Source organism: Pyrus communis, chromosome 5, assembly GCF_041283825.1.
Source record: "Pyrus communis isolate YQ-2024b chromosome 5, ASM4128382v1, whole genome shotgun sequence".
Taxonomy (NCBI): domain Eukaryota; kingdom Viridiplantae; phylum Streptophyta; class Magnoliopsida; order Rosales; family Rosaceae; genus Pyrus; species Pyrus communis.
Window position 1 is genome coordinate 21739604 of NC_142569.1, and position 23502 is coordinate 21763105.

At 37.6% G+C, this 23502-nt stretch overlaps 1 non-coding gene across 1 annotated transcript; it reads left to right on the plus strand.

The window, feature by feature from the left end:
* Positions 1 to 20949: 20949 nt before the first annotated feature.
* On the plus strand, positions 20950 to 21060 carry LOC148696981 (small nucleolar RNA R71). Its single transcript, XR_015963237.1, has one exon. It is a non-coding gene; the product is annotated as a small nucleolar RNA R71 (small nucleolar RNA).
* Positions 21061 to 23502: the final 2442 nt, after the last annotated feature.

Genomic DNA, 23502 nt, shown 5'->3' on the forward strand with positions numbered 1-23502 from the left:
CATGTGTAAATAGTTTAAAAGCACAAATAATGTCATGCTTTGATGACCATTTCAGCAACATTACGTTATGAGCAAATTTTCTTTTACCTTGTAAACATAACGAACTATTCAAATCAAGGTTTCTTTTCTTGTTCTAAATAGTAAAAGAAATCATGATTTCACACCAGGAAGTATAAATCATACACAATTCATATTGGAGATGCATTCGCATAGCCTATAAGAATATATACATAACCATTATCGGTTGAAAAGAACGAATGGGGTACCTCGCTAAAATCCATATAAATGAATTCAAGTAGACAATCAAGATAATTGATTTCTATAAAGAGAAACCATCAAAGCTCACAACTAACTGGTAGAAGATAAGGATCCCAAACACGATAAAAAGAAGGAAAACATTTTACAAGGAACAAAGAAACAAAAGTAAAAAAGCTCTGATTGCATAAGGTATTTTAGAAAATATTTAAGTCAGGCTCCCTCCCCCCTTTAACCTCTCATTCCCTCTATACATATTCTAAATATATATTTAAAAATTAAATAATATATATATATATATTTTGGTTTGGTTTGGGATTACCGAAATCTCAAAAACTCGAGACCGATTTTCGTACCGAAATTTCGGGATCAGTTCGGTATTGGGTACCGAAATTTTCGGGAATTTCGGTTTGGGATTTTTTTGGTTTGGTTTAGGGAATTTTTCGGTTCGGTTTGGGATTTTTGGGATTTTTTTCCAGCCCTACTTATGACTTATATATGCATATTTTGAAAGTTAGGTTTTCCTAATATATGACTAATTGGACCCCCAATATAGAGCGTATATCAAACATGCAATCCGTTTGTAGTATTCAGATCCAATCTAAACATGCCTGACTCATTACGTTTTGTGAAACCCTCTGAAAAACCATGCAACCCTTAAGACCAATCTAAACATGCATGACTCATTCGTCAATTTCAAGGATCGAACTCCGATCAATATTGCATCAAATTACTTTTCTAAATATCCTAATGGTTGCAAATCATCAAGACACTTAGATAGTTTAAACCGGTTAATAATAACTCAAAAACCTGCATGCATAATATCATAAGCAAATTGAACAAAAACTACATATTCTTACTAAGGCTCGTGTCATCACCCTAGCAAAATGGATTAATTACGCATATTCATACTTAAAATCAAAAGAATTATATTGAAATAATAAAAGATAAAAAAACATCTTGAATGTAGAAGTCTGAAAGTCTGCAAGCTTGGCCCATTTCCTCTCTTTGATATCAAATAAAGAAGAAGGAAAAATAGGGCCAACCAAACTTATTTATAAAATGCTAGAATTCAATATCCTAGAAAAAAAAGTCTACCAATCAGACTAGGAAACCAAATAAATCAAAATAAATTAGGAAATATAATCCTAAATTAAATAGTAAAATTCGCACAAAATCAGCACAGCCACGTTTTTTACCCATATCTGCTCCAAAACCGGCCCAAGATAGCTGGAATATTCTAAACACTTCTCCAAAGGGCCATGAACGCATTAGATGCCATCTTGGGATCTAAAATTTGCAATTAAGCACAAAAACGTCACTTTACAATAATGTACACTATTTCCTTATTCCATCACCAGAAAATAACCATTTGGTAGAAGAAAAAAAACCAATATTTTGAAACGAACACACCAAGAGACACACAAACGTCCTCCAATTTGAATCACTCCAACATTGGTCCATTTGGTCATGTTTTGCTCCAGAGGAAGTCGAATGTTGTATATTGAAAAAATAAAGCACAGTGTCAAAATTCTACCAAAATAATTACCTAAACATACTAAGAATATGATAAAATATATGATACAAAATCACCTCATTAGGGATTTACAAAAACTACCTCACAAAATCATAAAATGGATTTCCTACACTAATAGTCCCCCCTCTCAAACTTGTCAGTCTCAGAGTGACAAGTTTGGACCTCAAAAGTTCAAAATATGGCTTCAGAAGCCTTTGGTGAAAACATTTGCAAGTTGATCGATGAAAGGAATGAATTAGACTTATAAGTACCAATCTTCACCAACTCACGAACAAAGTGATAATCAAGCTCAATATGATTCGTCCGAGCATGAAAAACTAGATTGGTTGCCATGTAGGTAGTACTCAAATTATCAAAAAATAAGAAGATGGGCGAACGTACTGGATAACAAAGCTCACAAAGAACATAAGAAAGCCATATAGATTCTGCACATGTATAAGCCAATGCCTTGTATTTGGATTCAACATTTGAACGAGAGACAGTCAATTGCTTGGTGGAGCTCCAATAAATCAAATTAAGCCATGAAAAACAAGAAACCCTGAAGTGAAGCGACGGGTGTCTGGACATCTAAGCAAATCAACATCAAAATACCCACAAAGCATAGGAGGAACAGGCGAGTGTTGAAAAGAGATTCTAGCAACAATAAGATGCATGTGAGTAGGTCAAGACATGAATTAAGAGAGATGTTTGACCACATATGCAATGTCCGGATGAGTTAAAGTGAGATACTGTAGAAAGCCTAATAGATGACGAAATTCCAAAGGATCAGAAAACAAGTACCATCCTCATTGGATAACTGGGCTCAATAAGCTATGAGAGTACTGCAAGGTTTACAATCCATCATGTTGGTCCACCATATGTAAATCAAGGGCATATCTAATCTGACAGAGATGAAGGCCAACCATAGTAAAACGAACCTCAAGGCCCAAAAAATAAAGAAGAGGACCAAGTTCCTTAATTTCAAATTCATGTCCCAAAAAAGCCATAAAGCGTCGGAGAGCCTCAGAATTATTCCCAAATAAAACAATGTCATCCACATAAAGTAATAAGATAAGGTGACCATGGTGGAAGGTGAAGAAAGAGGGATTACCCAAGCTTTGAACAAAACCATGATGAAGAATAAAAGTACTAAAGCATTGGAATCAAGCACAGAGAGCCTGTTTGAGGCTGTCGTATGTAACTTACAAACAATGAGGGGGTTGAGGATCCACAAAACCTGGGGGCTCAACCATAAAGACATCCTCATGTCAGTAACCATGTAAGAATGCATTTTTAATATCCAATTGACGAATAAACCACCCATTTGTGACAGCTAAACTAAGCACAAGGCGAATAGTGGCGGGCTTAACATCCAGATTGAATGTCTCATCATAATCGAACTCATTTCGTTGATGAAAGTCTTTCGCAACCAAATGAACTGTGTAGCACTCAATAAACCCATATGCATGACGCTTAATTCGAAATACCCATTTGTAACCAATTAAATTTTTAGATGGATGAGAAGGAACAAGAGACCACGTACCAATTTTAATTAAAGCATTAAATTCTTCCTCCATCATTGTGCAACAATACCATACGCCTATGTGAGGACAGGTCATCATGGGATTACTTGTAAAGGGAACGGCATTAGAGCTACAGGGCCGTGAGTGGCTGGCTTCAAAGATGGCGCTGGAACATGCAAGGGCGCTGAAGCAGGCAAAGTAGGCTGAGTTACTGGAGCAGATGAAGTGAGCTGCGACCTAAGAGCAGACGTGTTGGGCTGAGGCCCAGAAAGAGCAGCAAGTGCAAGAAGCAGGTTCGTGAGTTCAAGTGGGCCTAGAGAGACAGATGGGCCATGCACAAAGGAAGAATGACTGGACATCATGGGCTGGGCAGCAGGCCAAGAGACACGGTTAGGCTCCAGGAGAAGGGGTACGGAAGTGGACTAGTCTGTAAGGGTAGCAGGACACACAAGGGAAATTTATTTCGTCGAAAGTGAATTGGTGGGAGATAAAAACCCGATTGGTCTCTAGGTCAAGGCATCAATATCCTTTAAATTGTAAGTTGTAACCTACAACAACACATTCTTTCAAGTGAGGTTCCAATTTGTTAGTGGTATAAGCGCCTAAGTGCAGCTAACACGCACAACCAAACATATGAAGAGAGGACAAATTTGGATGACGACCAAAAAGATGAAAAATAAGGACTAAACCAACGAACGACCAAGGAAGGGAGAAGGTTATTGAGAAATGTTGTAGTGAGAGCGGCTTCGACCTAAAGGGAAGACGGGGCATGAGTAGTGTTTAGGAGAAGACAGGGTGACAATGAAGATGTGACAGTGTTTACATTGGACAAGACCATTTTGTTAAAGTGCGTGAGGACACGAGATACGATGAACAATCCCAATTTGATGACAAAATATTTTAAATGAATTATTGACGTATTCCATACCACCATCGGTTCTAAAGGCAAATTCAATTGATAATATCCATAGACGTGGATAATGTATATCCAGTGACATTAAATATGTGTGATTTTTGGGTTAGGTAGACCAAATTTTGAGTTCTATTAACAAAATTAAGGTTCCAATCCTAAAATTAAATGCACCGATGAGTATCCCAACTTCTTATTAAGTTTCGATATGAAATAACTTTCCACATCCTCCCAAAATACCTGTATATATTGAATTTCTTGTCAGTCGGGACTAAAGGGATTTGTGTTACATAAAATAACGAGCTTCACTAACCCAAAAAGATGGATATACTACCCTCATTTTCTTTATTAATAACACAGTGCTTCTCACCTAAGGTGTTCATTTAGAGGACCTATAAGGTTCTCTTCAATGAGAACCCTCAGAATGATCTGACGATATATTAACTTATAAGCTTAACCTATCCTTCTTATACCTAATCAAAATTCTAATGTACAAAAGGAAAACCAAAACCCATCAAACCCACTACCGTCCCCTCACCCTCCAAACTACCTTCTTTCTCATATTTTTCCTCTCTCTTTCGACCCACCCGACATAACATTCTACCCCACCTAACACCAATGAATATATTGTTCGGTGTTTTTTCTCCCTTGGTCGGTTGATGGGGGCTTTGCCTTTAGCGAGGTAGAATCAAGCATAGTTATTGGTGGACGATGTGAGCGATTTGTTGGAGAACTGAAGATAGCGAGCAGATGCATTTTGGAATCCAACCTAGCTTCTGAGAGTTGGAGAAGGGTGAGGTGATGGCACTGTATAAGGGAGGTTTGGTGGTCGGTTGTACGAGCGTGCTACATCGATTCTTATTTCTAGGTATTTTAAAATTAAAAAAAAAGTAGTGTTCTGTAGAAAATTAATTTTGATTTTAGGTGTGGAAAGATTATGTGGGGATCCCTACTTAATGGAGGACAAGATATGGGACAATTGATAAAACGACAGAATAAATATTTTGGTGTCAAAATTGCATGTATAATATATTATTTTAAAGGGAATCGCAAGCAGATCAGGACTCATGGTTACCATGAGCCCGTTGGGTTTAAGGCCAAAACCGATCATTTAGACTTCCAAAACCGCAAAATAAAAGTTTGTAATAAATTCAAACTTTTCAATTGTCATCCAATTAATCTCATTTACTTTTGTTTTAATTTCTTAAGGCTTTTTAATTGTCTCAAGGTGTTGCAAATGGCTTATTTAAGTGGTGGCTATTTCCATTGTGACCAATTAGTCCAAAACTAATAAAACAACATTTACGATTTTATCCTAATCTCTGGTGGATTCTAAAATCTTCAGTTCTTCAGGATTTACATGGAAGAGTGAACATGGAAGTGGGAAGAAAGCTTTTTACTTTTGTGTCTGAACATTTTGTGTTTGAACTTTTTATTTTTTATATTTTTATTTTTATTTTTAAATGGGAATGAGATAGGGAAAGAGTGAACATGGAAGTGGGAAGAAAGGTTTTTGTTTTCTATTTTTTAATATTAGATGAATGCTAAAATCATATTTAGAAGAGGCTTCAATAGAAAACAGCAAAATTTAGTTTTGTGAGATTACATTATTTTGCCCGTAAATTTTTTAATTTTTTATTATTATTATTATTATTATTATTATTATTATTATTATTATTATTTTATTTTTTTGTGATAGAAGACTAAATAGTATTTTCACCCTCTTTTGGTTGACAAAGAAAGTTTTATTAATAGGTAGTTTAGATATATATATATATATTTTTTATATATACTTTTTCTTTACAACAATTCATCGATTTTTTTAGCTTTACCTATAGGGACAAAACAACAACAACAACAACAATAATAAAGCCTTTTCTCACTAAGTGGGGCTTGAAGATCTACTTAAATTTTCTTAATCATTAACATCATTAGTAAAATTTTTGTATTGTAGCTAGCCAAATGACCCAAATGTTAATTTGGCTAGCTATAACTTCCAACAGATATATTTTGGGATAAGTTAAAATGTTTTAGTATTAGTTTTCCTAAACTTAACAACTCAAATCCTTTTTCTTCTCTTTAATATGGTTTTTAAGATGCATTTTTCTCTCTCTTCTCTTTTTTCTTCATTACTTCTTTCGCATTTTGTCTCTTCCTTCTTCCTACATCTCTCCTTCTCTCTCTTGTCTCCTCCTCCTTCTTTGTCCTTCTTTGTCTCCTACTTTTCTTCGTACTTCACTCTCTTCACCTCTTCTTCTTTGCATCGTTCCTAGATTTATGAGGGTTTTTTCTTTTATGAGAACCATTGGGATTTTTAGTTTTGGTTTTCCATTTCATATTTTTTGAAAGTATTTGTCACATCCCGGCCTAGGCCCCCATCACATCCCAGGCTCGACACCACTGTAGCACGATATTATTCGCTTTGGGCCCCGACCATGCCCTCACGGTTTTGTTTCTGGGAACTCACACGAGAACTTCCCAGTGGGTGACCCATCCTGGAAATGCTCTCGCGCGAACTTGCTTAACTTTAGAGTTCTAATGGAATCCGAAGCTAGTGAGCTCCCAAAAGGCCTCGTGCTAGGTAAAGATGGGAATATACATATAAGCCTTACAGGATCCACTCCCTTGGGCAATATGGGATGTCACATTATTTGATTGTGATGATTTCGATAAATAAATTTTGAAACCGATCTTGCAAAAATACTGAAATTTTGAAAATGATCTTGCAAAAGTGCAAGATTTTTGAAATTGATCTTGCGAAAGTGCAAAAATTTTGAAACTGATCTTACAGAAGTACAAAGAATTCTAAAACTGATGTAGAAGTGCATGAATTATAAAACTGATCTTGCATAAATTGGTTTTTTACAGATCTAAAGTCAATTTGAAATTTTTACAGATTGTGTAGTTTTGAACAAGTATATAGGAAGTATGGCTAAAGTTTTAAAATTTTGGCTTGCTTATTTTTTGGGCTAGATTTGTTAAGGTTTGTACTTTTGTCTCTCCTTGAAATAATTCAAAGGGTAATGCTAGGAAAACCAACTAGTTAGACCAAATTTGTGAACCATGAAAGTGGTTGATGATTGGATTATACTAAAATGTTGATTTACATGCTTATTTCCTATTGGTGATACATCGCATAGTTTGAAATTACTCTAAGAGAATTCTATTGGCATTCAACTTCAACTTCAACTTCATAAAGTATTTATATATATTTTTTTTATATTTACTTTTTCTTTACGACGGTTCATTGATTTTTTTTTTTTAGCTTTACCAATAGGGACAAAACCACTAATTATAATTTACTCTAATTCAAAAATAGTGAATTTCTATAAAATATGTTTTGTGTTTTTGTACTGTAGTTAAAGTTAAAAAATTCGATGAACAACCAAAAAGAAAAAGTAAATATAAAAGACACTAGCATATGCCTATGTCTACACATTTTGTGTCTGAACATTTTTTAGTTTTGTTTGGACAAATATCAAATAGGAAAGATAGGGGCAGATACCCAAGAGAGTCTTCAAACAGAAAAGGAATACAACCAGGAAGAGGACTTTGCGATTCAAAATAACCCAAGTCATAAGTGAATCCAATCCTCTCTGGTTGCGCATTCAACAACTACAACCTTAACACTACGCTCCAAGGCTGCTTTTGACGCCTCTAGACAACCCTTGCTGCTTCGCCAACGCACAACTTTCACGTGATCATAACACTTGAGCGTACATATTTATACTTAGCCTGTCGTACAAGTCACACTAGGTGACTCCGACTTGTGTGCTAGCCTAGATTGATGAGCTACAAGTCCAGTTGTATAGGTCACGTTAGGTGACTCCGACTGGCATACTATTTTATATTGGTTTCACACCTGGCTTATGTTTATTATTGCCGAGATATTATGACATGGCATACTTCAATTTTCGTTGCTCTTAGGCATTGGTTTTTATACCTACATAGTAGTATTATTTTCTGGAAACTATATGGGTTTTACAGCGATGGGTTATAAATCAAAATGTTTTTATTAAAACTTTATTTTTAGGCCCACTCACCCTTGTTTTTCGCCCCTCTAAGTTTTAGCTGCTGAACGGTTATATCAACAAGGATTCTTAGTAAATCTTAGTATCGGTGGCTACTTCTGAGGGTGTAATCCTTATCCACTCTACTGTACTTTACTTATGCTCTGATGTCACGTGTGAAATGAGTTCATTTCCGCTCACCAACACACTCTTATATTTTGGCACTTTTAGGTTTAAATTTATTCACATTTTCCACATCACTATACTTTATGTCTTCGTCACCTTCTAGGTGTCAGCCAGCACAGCTTGATTCGGAGTCCTAGTGGACATATCGGGTCGGGGTGTGTCAAAAAGACTATTTAGTCTTCTATCACCAAAAAAAGAAAAAAAAAATTGATGGGCAAAATAATGTAATCTCACAAAACTAAATTTTGCTGTTTTCTATTAAAGCCTCACCTAAATGTGATTTTAGCATATATATATATTATTTAAAAATTAAAAAAAAAAAAAAAAAAAAAAAAAAAAAAAAAAAAAAAAGAAAAACCTTTCCTCCCATTTCCATGTTCACTCTTTCCCTATATCGCGGGTCACCTACGAGTCAGAATCACCTATTGTGGTTTGTACGACAAGCTGGCACTAGACTGGGATCTAAGGTGAGCATGCGGTGCGGGAGGTGAACAATCACGTGAAGGCTAGCCCCTAGCCCCAGGCGGGAGCACTAATACCAGGGTGTAGCCATGATGAGCTCTAAATAAATGTGTGTATACCATTGCAATTCAACCCATTCAATCACATAATACTCACCTGAAGTTTACATGAGTCTCCGCAGCATCACATAATACAATTCACAAGTGTAACAACGCAATATTTAAAATGTAACTTATTTACGACATGGCAAGCAAAACATAGTTCCATATAAAAAAAATGTTTCTGGAAACCGTAAAGTTTACACACACACACACACACTATAAATATTTAAAATGTAACTTATTTACGACATGGCAAACAAAACATAGTTCCATATAAAAAATAAAAAATAAAAAGTTTCTGGAAACCGTAAAGTTTACACACACACACACACTATAAAAAGAAAAAAAAAAACCCACTTGTGAATTCACAACCCGGCGGCAGCTCCTTCTTCCAACCGCCGCCACCACCATGAGGCTGGGGGAAGAAGTTTTGGGGTGCATTAAAATCTCCATGCTTGAGCTAAACTGTATCAGTTTCATATTATATTTTACCCTAAAATTTTAATACTTTTTTACGTTTTGATTGTAGGACATGCAAAATATGCTTTGATTAAAAAGTAAGGGTTAATCTCAGTTTATTACCCTTAAGTTTCATGGTTTTCAACATTGGGTACACGAAGTTTTTTTTCGTCCCGAAGTCATACCTAAAGTGTTAATTTTGGGACAGTCAGAGACATCTGTTAGTCTGGCTGTTAAGTCTTCCGTTAACGGTTGACATGGCGCCCCCGTGGACAATGATTGGATGTCACGTGTCAATATGGGTCCTATGTGGATATTAAAAAAAAAATAAACATAAAAAAATTAAAAATTGAAAAAACAAAAAAAAAAGGCGTCTTCTTCCTCAACACTCCCCGGACCCTCCCTTCATTCTCTCATCTGCACATCTCCATCCAGCCAACCTCTGCACATCCATCCTTCCCTCACCCCACCCCCCGACCCGACTCCGCTTCCAACCTGAGCGTGAACCCGACCAACATTATCTTGGCTCTGACTGTCGTCGACTGCATCATCTTTAGCATCAATTTCGAGGGGCTGGTCTGCTGGGGCGGAATCGTCACGCCATCATTTTGGGTGGGCAAGGTGGATGTGTAGAGGTTGGACAAGTGCAGAGGAGAGAACGGAAGGAGGGTCATGGCTCGAAATCTGAGCAAACCCCAACCCCAACTCAATCTTTATTGGAATCGGAAGAATTGGGGGAACGGATCTGAGAGAAAAATTGGGGCAATTTTGTATCTTCGTCTGCAAATTTCTCGAATTTTTAAGGTTTGGTTTTGAATGTGATCTCTGTGTGTGCATTTTGGCTTCTGAGTTGAGGCCTCTCTCTCTCTCCTTTCCTCGTCTTTGATATTTGGCAATCGTTGGCGTTACGAGATGGTCTGCGAGTGCTGTTGTAGCGGGTTTGGGATACTTGATCCTTTACGGTTGGGGTCAACGACGATCAAGCCAGGGTAATGCCAGCTGGGTTCGCGCTCAGTTTGGAAGCGGAGTCGAGTCGGGGTGGGATGAGGGAATGATGGATGTGCAAATGAGAGAAGGGAGGGAGGGTCCAGGGGTGTTGAGGAAAAATATGTCTTTCTTTTTCTTTTTTCTTTTTTTCAATTTTTTTCATGTTTTTTTTTTTAATATCCACGTGGGACCCATATTGATACGTGGCATCCAATCATTGTCCACGTGGGTGCCACGTCACCAGTTAACGGAAGACTTAACAACCAGACTAACGGATATGTGAGACTGTTCCAAAATTAACATTTTGGGTATGACTCTGGGACGAAAAAAATTTCACGTACCAAATGTTGAAAACCATGAAACTTAAGGGTAGTAAACTGATATTAACCCAAAAAGTAGAAAAACAGTAGAATTTGGAGTGGAATTATTTAGATTAAATTTGCAAGTCATTCAAGTTGATAAAGTCAAAATCTCAACTTTTAATTCTTAGTCTTTGATCGTGACAGTTAAATGAAGGCAGAAGCGCAATGATGGCAAATTGATGTTCTGGATTTGTTTGGACCAAAAGTAATTGAAGATGACGTTTTTTTTTTTTGAGAAAAGTTTATTCTACAAAGTTTAAGGGGATGTTCTAAGCTTCCAACGCCATCTTAAACGCTTGATTTGGTGCAGATTTGACTAGGAAGCAGGTTGACCAGTTTACCAAATTAGAATAGGAATGTATCTTTAAATTATATTATTTTATTTGGTTTTTCAAATTTATTGAGAGACTTATTTTAAATAGAAGTAGCATTAGCCTACACACTTTGTGTGTATGAACATATTTTTTAAGAAAATGAAAATGGGAGAGAGAGAGAGAGAGAGAGAGAGAGAGAGAGAGAGAGAGAAAGAAAGAAAGAATGTGGGGGGAGTGGGAGGTTTTTGTTTTTGGATTTTTTTTTTAATATTGGAGGTATTTTAACATCACCTGTAGGTGAGGCTTCAATAAAAAACAGTAAAATTTGGACCTGTGAAATTACATTATTGCCCATCATGTTTTTGTGTGATTGAAGACTAAGTAGTCTTTCACCCTCTTTTGGTTAACAAAGAAGGTAGGTTTCATTAATTAATAGAGATTCATATTTTTAGGTCTATTTATATGTTGAGTTTGAAGTCTTTAAGGGGGGCTGAATGTTTTTGGCTTAAGAGATTTTGGCGATAACACGACACGAAAACGATACAAAAAAAGGGGTTTTGTGTCAACACGATAACTAATCGGGTTGTCATTGGGTCACACAATAAGAATCCGTTAATAAAGGGCCCTTAACAAGTTTACACGAAGGTGATACGCAAGTAACCTGTTTCGACATGTTAAGAAAAAAGTTATTTTGATGATTTTAATTTTTTATACTAAAAAAACTTACTATAAAATACAATAGGCATAGTGTGTGACAGCCCGTCCCGGAAATTTTAAAAACGTACGCGTGAAAAGACGGTTTTGCCCCTAGTGCGTTTCCTTTACGTTTTATGGTTGTTTTTGGGTTCCTTGTTGGCATGTTTTGGGCCACACACCCTAACCTGCACCCACATCCTTTCCCTTGCCCTGTACCCCCTATCCCGTGCCCAGTTCCCTTCCCATTTTCCCCTCCATTGTACGGACACACCCACAAACACATCAAACCTCTACAGATCGAAGAAACCAAGCACATATTCATGCTCGTGAGGCTCATAGGAGTCCAACCATACCCATTTCAGGTAAGGATACCTTCGTTTTCACGACGAACTCACGATGCCCGATTTTGGTACTGTTCATGCACACGTAATTTCTCACGTTTTTGGGAATTTCAAGCTTGTAGGAAGCTTGGTGAGGTCCCTAGGAGGCTCGGGGTGGTTCGTTTGAAGGTTTTGGACGTCAGGATCACGAGTTTCGAGGTTGGCCGGAGTTGGGGTGATTTTCCAGGTGAGATTTCGTGGATTTTAGCATTTGAAAGTGGTATGATTGTGTTCCTCTCGTTGTAAGCTTCATTTTGGTACCAATTTTGTGAAATTTGGGTGAAAAACGAAGAAGTTACAAAGGTTTGAATTTTTCCCGATTTTCCGGCGCCGGCGACGGCGCCGGAGAAGACGACGGAATATTCCGTCAAATCTGACGGAATATTCCTGACGCCGTTGATGGAATCTGTTAGGAATAACGAAATATTCCTGATGGCGTCAACTGACGCCGTCAGCGTGCCAGGCATGTTGATGTAATATTCCTTCCTAATGCTAGAATATGTTTAATATAATGGCACAAGTAAGGGTGTCGAATCCACAGGGACTAATTGGACCTATGTAATCACTTGTTTTGCAAGAACTTCTATGAAATGAACCAAACTAGTCAAATTGAGCAGATTTGTTGTTGTTACTTGAAAGCATAAATAAAAGAAGTAAACACAACTAAATGAATCAACAACTAATAGAATAGGATAGTATCAATGGAAATGAAGCTAGGGATTCGGTTTCACCATTGCTCAACTAAGTCCATGTTTGTCAAGTTAGTTTGTATTCATTCATCTACCTATTTCTTGAGTTTGTTTCACTTGGATATGATCAACCATATGATGTGTGGATTTGATCAAATGTCTCTAATCATGAACCTAATTGTGATGTGCAACTTTGGTTCACAATCAAGATTACGTAATGTACAAGAAACATTCATTAAACCAAAGGGAGAAATTCGGCAGGATGTATGCTAAACCTTCCCCTCATTCATTCACACATCTACCAAGATTATGCATGATGTGTGCTTTAATCTTGGCTACACAACTTAGTGATTAATTCAAATGATGATCAAACATTAAAATCAACTCACAAAGTCACAACTAAATCAGAAAATGAAACAAGAAATAGATGAACAAACTGAGCATTCTAACTTGATTACATGGTCAATCTTGCAAGGCTACATCGAATCCCTAGAGGAAAATTAGTTACAATTCATGTTTACAGAATGTTTAACATAAAGGTACACAACATGAATGAACATAGAATGAAGTAGAAGGAACCCTTGAAGCAAAACTGATGTTGAAGTCCTTGAAGAGTTCCTTGGTGTTGCTTCTCCAAATGTGGTGCGGATGAAGTAGATTGATTTGGTTTGGATGGTTTCTGCCCTTAAGACAGAAATGGATAGAATGTGAGAGTAACAATGGACAGAAATGGAGTGAAATGGAGTGGTTATACGTGTGTGGAAGAGAATGGATAGTTTCTGTGAGAGAGGGAGAGTGTCGAATGCAATGGAATGGAGAGGGTCTATGAGAGTGAATGGTGGACAGAAATTAGAGCAAGAATGGTGTGTCTAATGGAATAATTGAATCCGAGAGAGCAATCTCTCAGTCTTGGTGAATTTCTCAATGAGTCTAATGATGGGGAGACAATCAGATTGGATCTACCATTTGTTTAACTCAGATGGCAGTGCATAAGTGATGGAATGATGGGTTTCTGAGGTAGTGGGCACATGGCATGGACAAGATCTGCAAGTATGTGTTTTGTTTAATCAAAATGCATGTGTCCTTGCTGCAACAAGTGAGTGGAATCTGCCAAAAGTGAATTGGAGCACCAGAAATTGTTTGTACAAATTCTGGAAATATGAAATAGGCACACGGCATGGATAAAGGGATGAGTGAATTTCTGGAATAATGGGTGAATAACAAAAGGGAGATGTGCAAGCATGTGGATTTCTGCAAAGGGGAAACATGAGAAAGATAATGGAATGCACGGAATGGATGTGAGCATGCATGTGAGGGATGTTTTGGGTGTTTAGAAGTGTATAATCTGATGGGATGATATGGGAACACACGGCCAAGGTTGAGACATGCATGTGAATGCATGTTTTGGTGTTGGAACCACATAATTGACTTCAATGTTTTTGCCTTGTTTAAAATCACCCAATATGGCCGAATTACATCTCTTAACATTTCACCTCATTTCTGGAATGTTTTTACTTCATTTGCTTTCCCTTTGATCCAAAATCACACTTGGCTGCACACTAACACCAAATAATGTAAAATGCAACTAGTTCAATCTAAAACAATCACAAAAACGCCAAATAAGGAGGATATAAATGCATGCAAAGTGTGACTTATCAAATACCCCCAAACCTGGTTTTTGCTAGTCCTCGAGCAAACTTAAAACTAAAACACACAAAATACAAACATCTAACTAAACCACTTTCGCTGGCCAAACGATTGCACTGAGCATGTGCAACAAGCCTTTGAACCCTTAGGTGTCCCTAGTTGGAGGAGTTGTGTCTCCTGAGGGTTTACAGTGATGACACCCACAAACATTTACAAAACCTCCAAACACTTGGTTAAAACATGCTTTAAACAAACTAATAAGAACCAATGAAGATTTTGTCATTCATTCAACTCAAAAGATTGCCACTTCAAAGAATCGTATCCATTGTAACGTATAAAGATATTTCTCCATGTCTTACAACTTCAAGGTCACCATACCCAAATGCTTCAGATAGAATTCGCCAAAACTCTATTCCTCACAGATTTCACTCAAATTTTTCACTCAGATCCTAAGGTTTAATCTCTCTACAACCATATATGAGCGAAATTATGTAAAGGGAATCAAAATTCTCATATATGAAATCTGAAATGAAAGCACAATTTCTGAGTAGATCTCATGAAATGAATCAAACGCTAAGAATATAGATAACACACACAATTACCATCACCCATGAATACATCCTCAATGATCAGCTAGGTTTTTCTCAAGATTGTAATGTAAGGCTTAGGTTATAGGTTATGAGAGAAGTGATATGAAATACTAGAGCTTGGGGCATACCAAAGTGTTCTTGAGGATCATGCTCTTCACTTGCATTTGTTTTCTTTCTTCTTTGTTTTTGGCATCCAGGTCCTATGTCTTATAATGAGGAGATTTGGAACTTGTATCCATTTTAATTCTCTTCTTTTTTTTTTTTTTTTTTATAACCCCTTTTTTTTAGAAGCATCTTCAACATAGGTGCCCTCGGTACATGCCACAATCTTGTTCTAAGCTTAATTTACCTTTAGTCTTCATCACCTTGGTATTCCCCAAACTATAAGGTATGGCTTGTAATGGGCTAGAATGTGGTGTGGGTGATGAAAGAATTGGGCTAAAGTGTTTGGCTGCAACGAGGGTGAATGGAGCACACAAATGGGTAGGATTTAAGCCTTTTAGTAGTTAAACATGCATAGCCTAACATCATCTCATTGAGTTCATTCACGAATGATACTAAACACATGGTATCTGCAAAGAGAGTAATTCTTAGTATCCAATCAAAATAGAAGTAATGAGATCATTTAAAGTGAAATTGAAAGAAAGAGATAGGAGTAGAAACACTTTAAACCCTCTCAAAGAAGCAAATAGGCTCAAAATAACTCACTAGGGTAGTCTCCACTATTCTTCTTCCAGAATTTGAGTATGGTACCTCTATCATCATAATTTCAAGAGTTAAAGCTTTATACATGACAACAAGATGCACACTTTTTATCATAGCAACCCAATCGTTTGCTTTCAAACATAGTCCTCATATACATTCGTATTAGCATGCAAAAACACCCTTAACCAAAACTAACACTTAAAACAAACACAAAAAAAAACAAACAACAAACACCAAAAAACAAACCTTCCATCCCACACCCCCAAACCTATCCTAAACATTGTCCTCGATGTTTAAAATTGTATGCAATGCAAGTAGGCAAAGAATATGGAATGGTAACAAAATAAACACAACATAAAGAAAGAACACAAACCACACTAGGTTGCCTCCTAGTAAGCGCTTTATTTAATGTCTAGGCAAGACATGGTAGCTTGTTCATGGTGTTGTAAACTCAAGAAAATCGACAACTTGATACACTGGCTCCTCTTCTACTTTCTCCAAATATGGTTTCAATCGCTGCCCATTGACTTTAAAAGAAGTGCCATTCTTAATGTTCTCTATCTCCACAGCTCCGTGGGGAAATGTTTGTAATACTTTGAATGGTCCCACCCACCTAGACTTCAATTTTCCTGGAAAAAGTCTCAAACGTGAGTCAAACAAAAGTACTTTCATACCTTGGTGAAACTCCTTCCTTAGGATGGCCTTGTCATGATAGAGCTTAGTCCGTTCCTTGTAGATTTTGGCATTCTCATATGCCTCATTTCTAAGCTCTTCCAACTCATTAAGTTGGAGCTTCCTTGCTATTCCAGCATCCTTGTAATCAAAATTGAACTTCTTGATGGCCCAATATGCACGGTGTTCAAGCTCCATTGGCAAATGACAAGCTTTCCCAAACACAAGGCGATAAGGACTCATGCCAATGGGGGTCTTGTATGCTGTTCTATATGCCCATAATGCATCATTTAACCTCAATGACCAATCCTTCCTTGTAGGGCTCACGGTTTTCATCAAAATATTCTTGATCTCCCTATTGCTAATCTCCACTTGTCCTGAGGTCTGAGGATGGTACGGGGTTGCCACTTTGTGGTTGACGTTGTACTTCTTCATTAAGGATTCAAAGGGTTTGTTGCAGAAATGGCTGCCACCATCACTAATAATAGCTCTTGGGGTTCCAAACCTACAAAAAATCACATCTTTAAGAAAATTCAACACAACCTTATGATCATTAGTTCTTGTAGCAATGGCTTCAACCCATGTGGATACGTAATCCACTGCCACTAATATGTATAAGTAGCCAAAAGAGGATGGAAATGGTCCCATGAAATCGATTCCCCAAACATCAAAGAGTTCCACCACCAAAATGTTGTTCAATGGCATCTCATTTCTTCGGCTAATGTTCCCCATTTTCTGGCACCTATCACATTTAGAGCAAAAATCAAAAGCATCTTTGAATAAAGTAGGCCAAAAGAAACCAGATTGTAAAACCTTTAGCGATGTCTTTTTGGCACCAAAATGGCCTCCACATGCCAATGTGTGGCTAAACGTTAGAATGCTTTGTTGCTCACTCTCTGGGACACATCTCCTAATGATTTGATCAGGGCAGTATTTAAACAAATATGGTTCGTCCCAAACGTAGTGCTTCACCATGGCAAGGAACTTCTTTCTTTCCTGAAAAGAAAGGTCATTTCTCATTATACCACAGGCAAGATAATTCACAAAGTCCGCATACCATGGTTCTTTTTCTTGAACAACAAAGAGTTGTTCATCTGGAAATGATTCATTTAGGGGCAAAGGTTGTCCCACTCCATGGTTTTCATTAAGCCTGGACAAATGGTCAGCCACAACATTATCACTGCCCTTCTTATCTCGAATTTCCAAGTCAAACTCTTGTAGTAAGAGTATCCATCTAATCAAGCGTGGTTTAGCATCCTTCTTTGTCATCAAATACCTAATGGCTGCATGATCAGAAAACACAATAACTTTAGATCCCACAAGATATGACCTAAACTTTTCTAAGGCAAAAACAACAGCAAGCAACTCCTTTTCAGTTGTGGAATAGTTAAGTTGAGCATCATGCAGAGTCCGGCTTGCATAGTAGATCACATGTGGAAGCTTGTTCACCCTTTGCCCTAAAACTGCACCAACAGCATAGTCAGAGGCATCACACATTAATTCAAAAGGTAACGACCAATCTGGTGCCATAATAATAGGGGCCGAGGTTAGTTCATTTTTCAAAGTATTGAATGCATCCATACAAGCCTTATCAAAATGAAATACAACATCTTTAGCTAACAGATTGCATAATGGACGAGTGATCATTGAAAAGTTCTTAATGAAACGACGATAAAAACCCGCATAGCCCAAAAAACTTCTTACTCCCTTCACAGTGGTGGGGGCTACCATATTGGTGATGACGTCAATTTTGGCTTTGTCTACCTCCATTCCTTTGCTAGAGATTACATGCCCCAACACAATTCCTTGTTTCACCATAAATTGGCACTTTTCCCAATTGAGAACCAAATTTGTTTCCTGACATCTTTGAAGTACTAAAGAGAGATGGTTAAGACATTCATCAAAAGAGGAACCAAATACTGAGAAATCATCCATAAATACCTCAATGAATCTTTCTACCATGTCAGAAAAGATGGCCAACATGCATCTTTGGAATGTTGCTGGAGCATTGCAAAGTCCAAAAGGCATTCTCCGGTATGCAAATGTGCCAAAGGGGCAAGTAAAGGTTGTTTTCTCTTGATCCTCCGGAGCGATTGCAATTTGATTGTAACCTGAGTATCCATCAAGAAAACAATAGTGTGAGTAACCCGCCAATCTCTCAAGCATTTGATCTATGAAAGGCATAGGAAAGTAATCTTTTCTAGTGCTAGAATTCAACTTCCTGTAATCGGTGCAAACACGCCAACTGGTCGTGGGCTTTGTGGGCACAAGCTCATTGTTTTCATTCTTCATCACTGTGATTCCCACCTTCTTAGGCACCACCTGAATAGCACTCACCATTTGCTATCAGAAATGGGATATATGATCCCCACATCTAACAATTTCAACACCTCATTCCTAACAACTTCCTTCATGTGTGGATTGAGCCTTCTTTGTGGCTCACGGCTTGTTTTTGCTCCTTCCTCCAAAAAGATCCTATGCATGCACATGGTAGGGCTTATTCCCTTGATATCTGCAATAGACCAACCAAAAGCTGATTTAAACTCTTTTAACACCCTAATTAGTTTATCTTCTTCAATTGGGGTGAGGTCAGAAGCTATGATAATTGGAAGAGTTTCAAATTCAGCTAGATATGCATATTTTAGATGTGGTGGGAGCGGCTTAAGTTCAAGTTTTGGTGCCTTAACAGTGGAAGGAGTTAAATGTGACATTGATGATTCTAAAGGCTCTACAATAGGTGAAACATTCAAAGGATACAATGCCAATGCTTCCAATGCAGCTACTTCTTCCATGAGTGCATCTTCTTCATCAAACTCATCTTGAGATTGACTCAAAACAGTTTGTAAGGGTTCATCCGAATGTGCCTGCAAGAACTTAGAGAATACAAGTGAATCAAGCACATCAATGGCATAACAATCAAGAGATGAAGAAGGATGAGCAAGAGATTCAAACACTTTGAATTGAACTGTCTCTCCTAACACTGTCATAGTGAGGAGTCCATTTTGCACATCAATGATGGTCTTGGCCGTGGCCATGAAGGGTCTCCCAAGCAATATAGGCAACTCACGATCATGTATAGGAGCTTCTTCCATGTCCAACACTACAAAATCTGCAGGCAATATTAGTTTATCAACTTGAACTAGGATATCTTCTACTATACCTCTTGGATATTTAACTGATCTGTCTGCAAGTTGTAATGAAATGGTGGTGGCTTTCAAATCTCCCAAACCTAGTTGAAGGTACACTGAATAAGGCATTAAGTTGATGCTAGCACCCAAATCAAGCATAGCCTTCTCTACTTTCTTGTCCCCTATGGTGATGTTGATAGAGAAACTTCCTGGATCCTTGAGCTTTGGTGGAAGTTTTCTTTGCAAAACTGCACTCACATTCTCGGACACTACAACCTTCTCATGTGGTCCATACTTCCTTTTGTGGCTGTTTAACTCCTTGAAAAACTTCCCATATGCTGGCATGTTCCTAATGACATCAAGCAAAGGTAAGTTAATGTTCACTTTGCTTAGTATATCAAAAATTTCCTTAAATGACTTATCCTGCTTGCTCTTGGCAAGTCTTCCAGGGAATGGTATTGGTGGAGTATAAGGTTTCTCGGCCTTGTGAAGATTTGATGTTTCAAGTGAGGTAGTAGCATGGTTTGGTTCCTCATTTGGTTTCTCATTGTCTCCTTGAGTGACACCTGCATTCACATGATCATATTCATTAGTAACTTCATTGTCAACTCTATTATCAATAACCTTACCACTTCTAAGTGTAGTGATTGCTTTGGCTTGCTCTTGGTTCCTTTGGAGTATCACGGGTTGGCTTGGAAACTTCCCAACCTCTCTTTGGTTTAAGGCATCTGCAATCTGCCCCAATTGTGTCTCCATTTTGGTTAGGGCGGCTGAATGTTGTTGGAGTGCGCTATTGGTGGAATGTTGGAATTGCAAGGTGTTTTGGGCTAACAATTTAACCGTGTCCTCAAGGCTAGTGGCAGGTTTTGGTTGGAAATTTTGGAATTGATTGTTGTTCTTCCATGAAAGGTTGGGATGATCTCTCCAACTCGGGTTATATGTATTGGAATACATATCATTCCTTGGCCTTTGGTTGTAAGAATTCATGAGATTCACTTGTTCTTGAACATACTCGGGGTAAGCCTCCCTAGATGGACATTGGTGAGTAGGATGGCTTGGTGTGTTGCAAATGGCACACACTTCATTAGCTTTTGGCACCATGTTGAGCACGGATTCAAGCTTCCTTTCTAGGTTAGCTACCTGCAACAAAAGCTCATGATTAGAACTTGTTTCATAGACTCCAACTTTCTTACCCCTTAAATCTTTGTGTTGAGCATTAGACCCCAACATCTCATAAATGTTATATGACTCTTGAGCATTCTTTTTCTTCAATGCTCCACCTGCTGCATTATCAACAGTTGATTGACAATTTTGGGTTAATCCATCATAGAAAATTTGCATTTGTAAGTGAAAAGGTAACCCATGGTGTGGACATTGTATCAAGAGGCCTTTAAAACGCTCCCAACACTCATTGAAAGGTTCACCATCATCTTGTTTGAAGTTGAAGATTTGTCCCCTTAATGTGGCTGTCTTTTGAGTGGAAAAGAACTTCTCCAAGAACTTCTTAGCCACGGCATCCCATGTGGTGAGGGAACCTGGTGTTAGAGTCATCAACCAACTCTTGGCCTTATCTTTCAATGTGTAAGGAAACACTCTCATCCTCAAATTCACCTCACTTACTCCCTGCAAAGGTAAACCACTCACAACATTGTAAAACTCTTTAATATGAGCTAAAGGGTCTTCATTAGGTAAGCCATAAAATGAGGGAAACATATGAAAATGTGAAGATTTGAGATCATAGTTTCTAGCTTCTGTGGGCAGCAAGATGCATGAAGGTGAATTTGGTATGATTGGTTGAGCAAAGTCCTCCAAAGCTCGAAGCTCATCTTCGTTGCCCGCCATCTCTTCTTCTCTTTCCCAATCAAATTGCTCAGATTCTTTACTTGTTGAACTAGGTGAATTCCTTTCCTCTTCCTCACGGCTAAAGGATGAACTTGATGGCACAAAGTTGTCCAAAGTGTGGCCCTTCAACCGTTCAATTCTTTGGCCTAACTCAACAAGTTTATTTGACATATACTACCTGAAACAAAGTAACACAAGTGTGAATGAAAATCAAGAAGCAAACAACAATGAAAAGAACAAAAATAAACTTAAAAACGTTTGAAAAGACTCAATGGATGTGGAACTAAACGCTTAGAACACTTAAACAAACCTAAAACCCAAAACAGCAACTAGAAGACTCAAAATTGCCTAAAAACCACTTTCTGGGCAGTTTTGAGCACCTACACTAATTTGGACGAAATTGGATGGAAACTTGAATCAAAACACTTATAAACACAAATCAAAACACTTTCTAACTAATTTGGACAAAACAAAGACTCAAAGGACTCAAAACAGATTCACAAGACTCAAAACAAGCTAAAAACTCTCAAAACTGCCTAAAAACACAAACTGGGCAGTTTTGACACTAAACTCAATTTTGGACGAAAATTAGGTTTGAGCTTGACTCAAAATGCTTCAAAACCCAAGATAAGACAGATTCTAAGCCTAAAACTTAACAAAATATGGGGGAAATTGTATTTGGACGAAATGCAATTAAATGGACAGATTATAAAGAAAACAGATTGTAAAGCAAATTGATGTAAACCAATGGATAATGGAATGGCTAAGGTCTTCCTCTCTACTCACGAAATATATGCAACTTAAACCAACTTCCAGTTATCAATTCGACAATTTATGAACTTTGACACTAATCAAAATAGCAAACAAGCAAACAAGCAATTACAAGGGACTGAAATCAGTCCCCGGCAACGGCGCCATTTTTGTTGATGTAATATTCCTTCCTAATGCTAGAATATGTTTAATATAATGGCACAAGTAAGGGTGTCGAATCCACAGGGACTAATTGGACCTATGTAATCACTTGTTTTGCAAGAACTTCTATGAAATGAACCAAACTAGTCAAATTGAGCAGATTTGTTGTTGTTACTTGAAAGCATAAATAAAAGAAGTAAACACAACTAAATGAATCAACAACTAATAGAATAGGATAGTATCAATGGAAATGAAGCTAGGGATTCGGTTTCACCATTGCTCAACTAAGTCCATGTTTGTCAAGTTAGTTTGTATTCATTCATCTACCTATTTCTTGAGTTTGTTTCACTTGGATATGATCAACCATATGATGTGTGGATTTGATCAAATGTCTCTAATCATGAACCTAATTGTGATGTGCAACTTTGGTTCACAATCAAGATTACGTAATGTACAAGAAACATTCATTAAACCAAAGGGAGAAATTCGGCAGGATGTATGCTAAACCTTCCCCTCATTCATTCACACATCTACCAAGATTATGCATGATGTGTGCTTTAATCTTGGCTACACAACTTAGTGATTAATTCAAATGATGATCAAACATTAAAATCAACTCACAAAGTCACAACTAAATCAGAAAATGAAACAAGAAATAGATGAACAAACTGAGCATTCTAACTTGATTACATGGTCAATCTTGCAAGGCTACATCGAATCCCTAGAGGAAAATTAGTTACAATTCATGTTTACAGAATGTTTAACATAAAGGTACACAACATGAATGAACATAGAATGAAGTAGAAGGAACCCTTGAAGCAAAACTGATGTTGAAGTCCTTGAAGAGTTCCTTGGTGTTGCTTCTCCAAATGTGGTGCGGATGAAGTAGATTGATTTGGTTTGGATGGTTTCTGCCCTTAAGACAGAAATGGATAGAATGTGAGAGTAACAATGGACAGAAATGGAGTGAAATGGAGTGGTTATACGTGTGTGGAAGAGAATGGATAGTTTCTGTGAGAGAGGGAGAGTGTCGAATGCAATGGAATGGAGAGGGTCTATGAGAGTGAATGGTGGACAGAAATTAGAGCAAGAATGGTGTGTCTAATGGAATAATTGAATCCGAGAGAGCAATCTCTCAGTCTTGGTGAATTTCTCA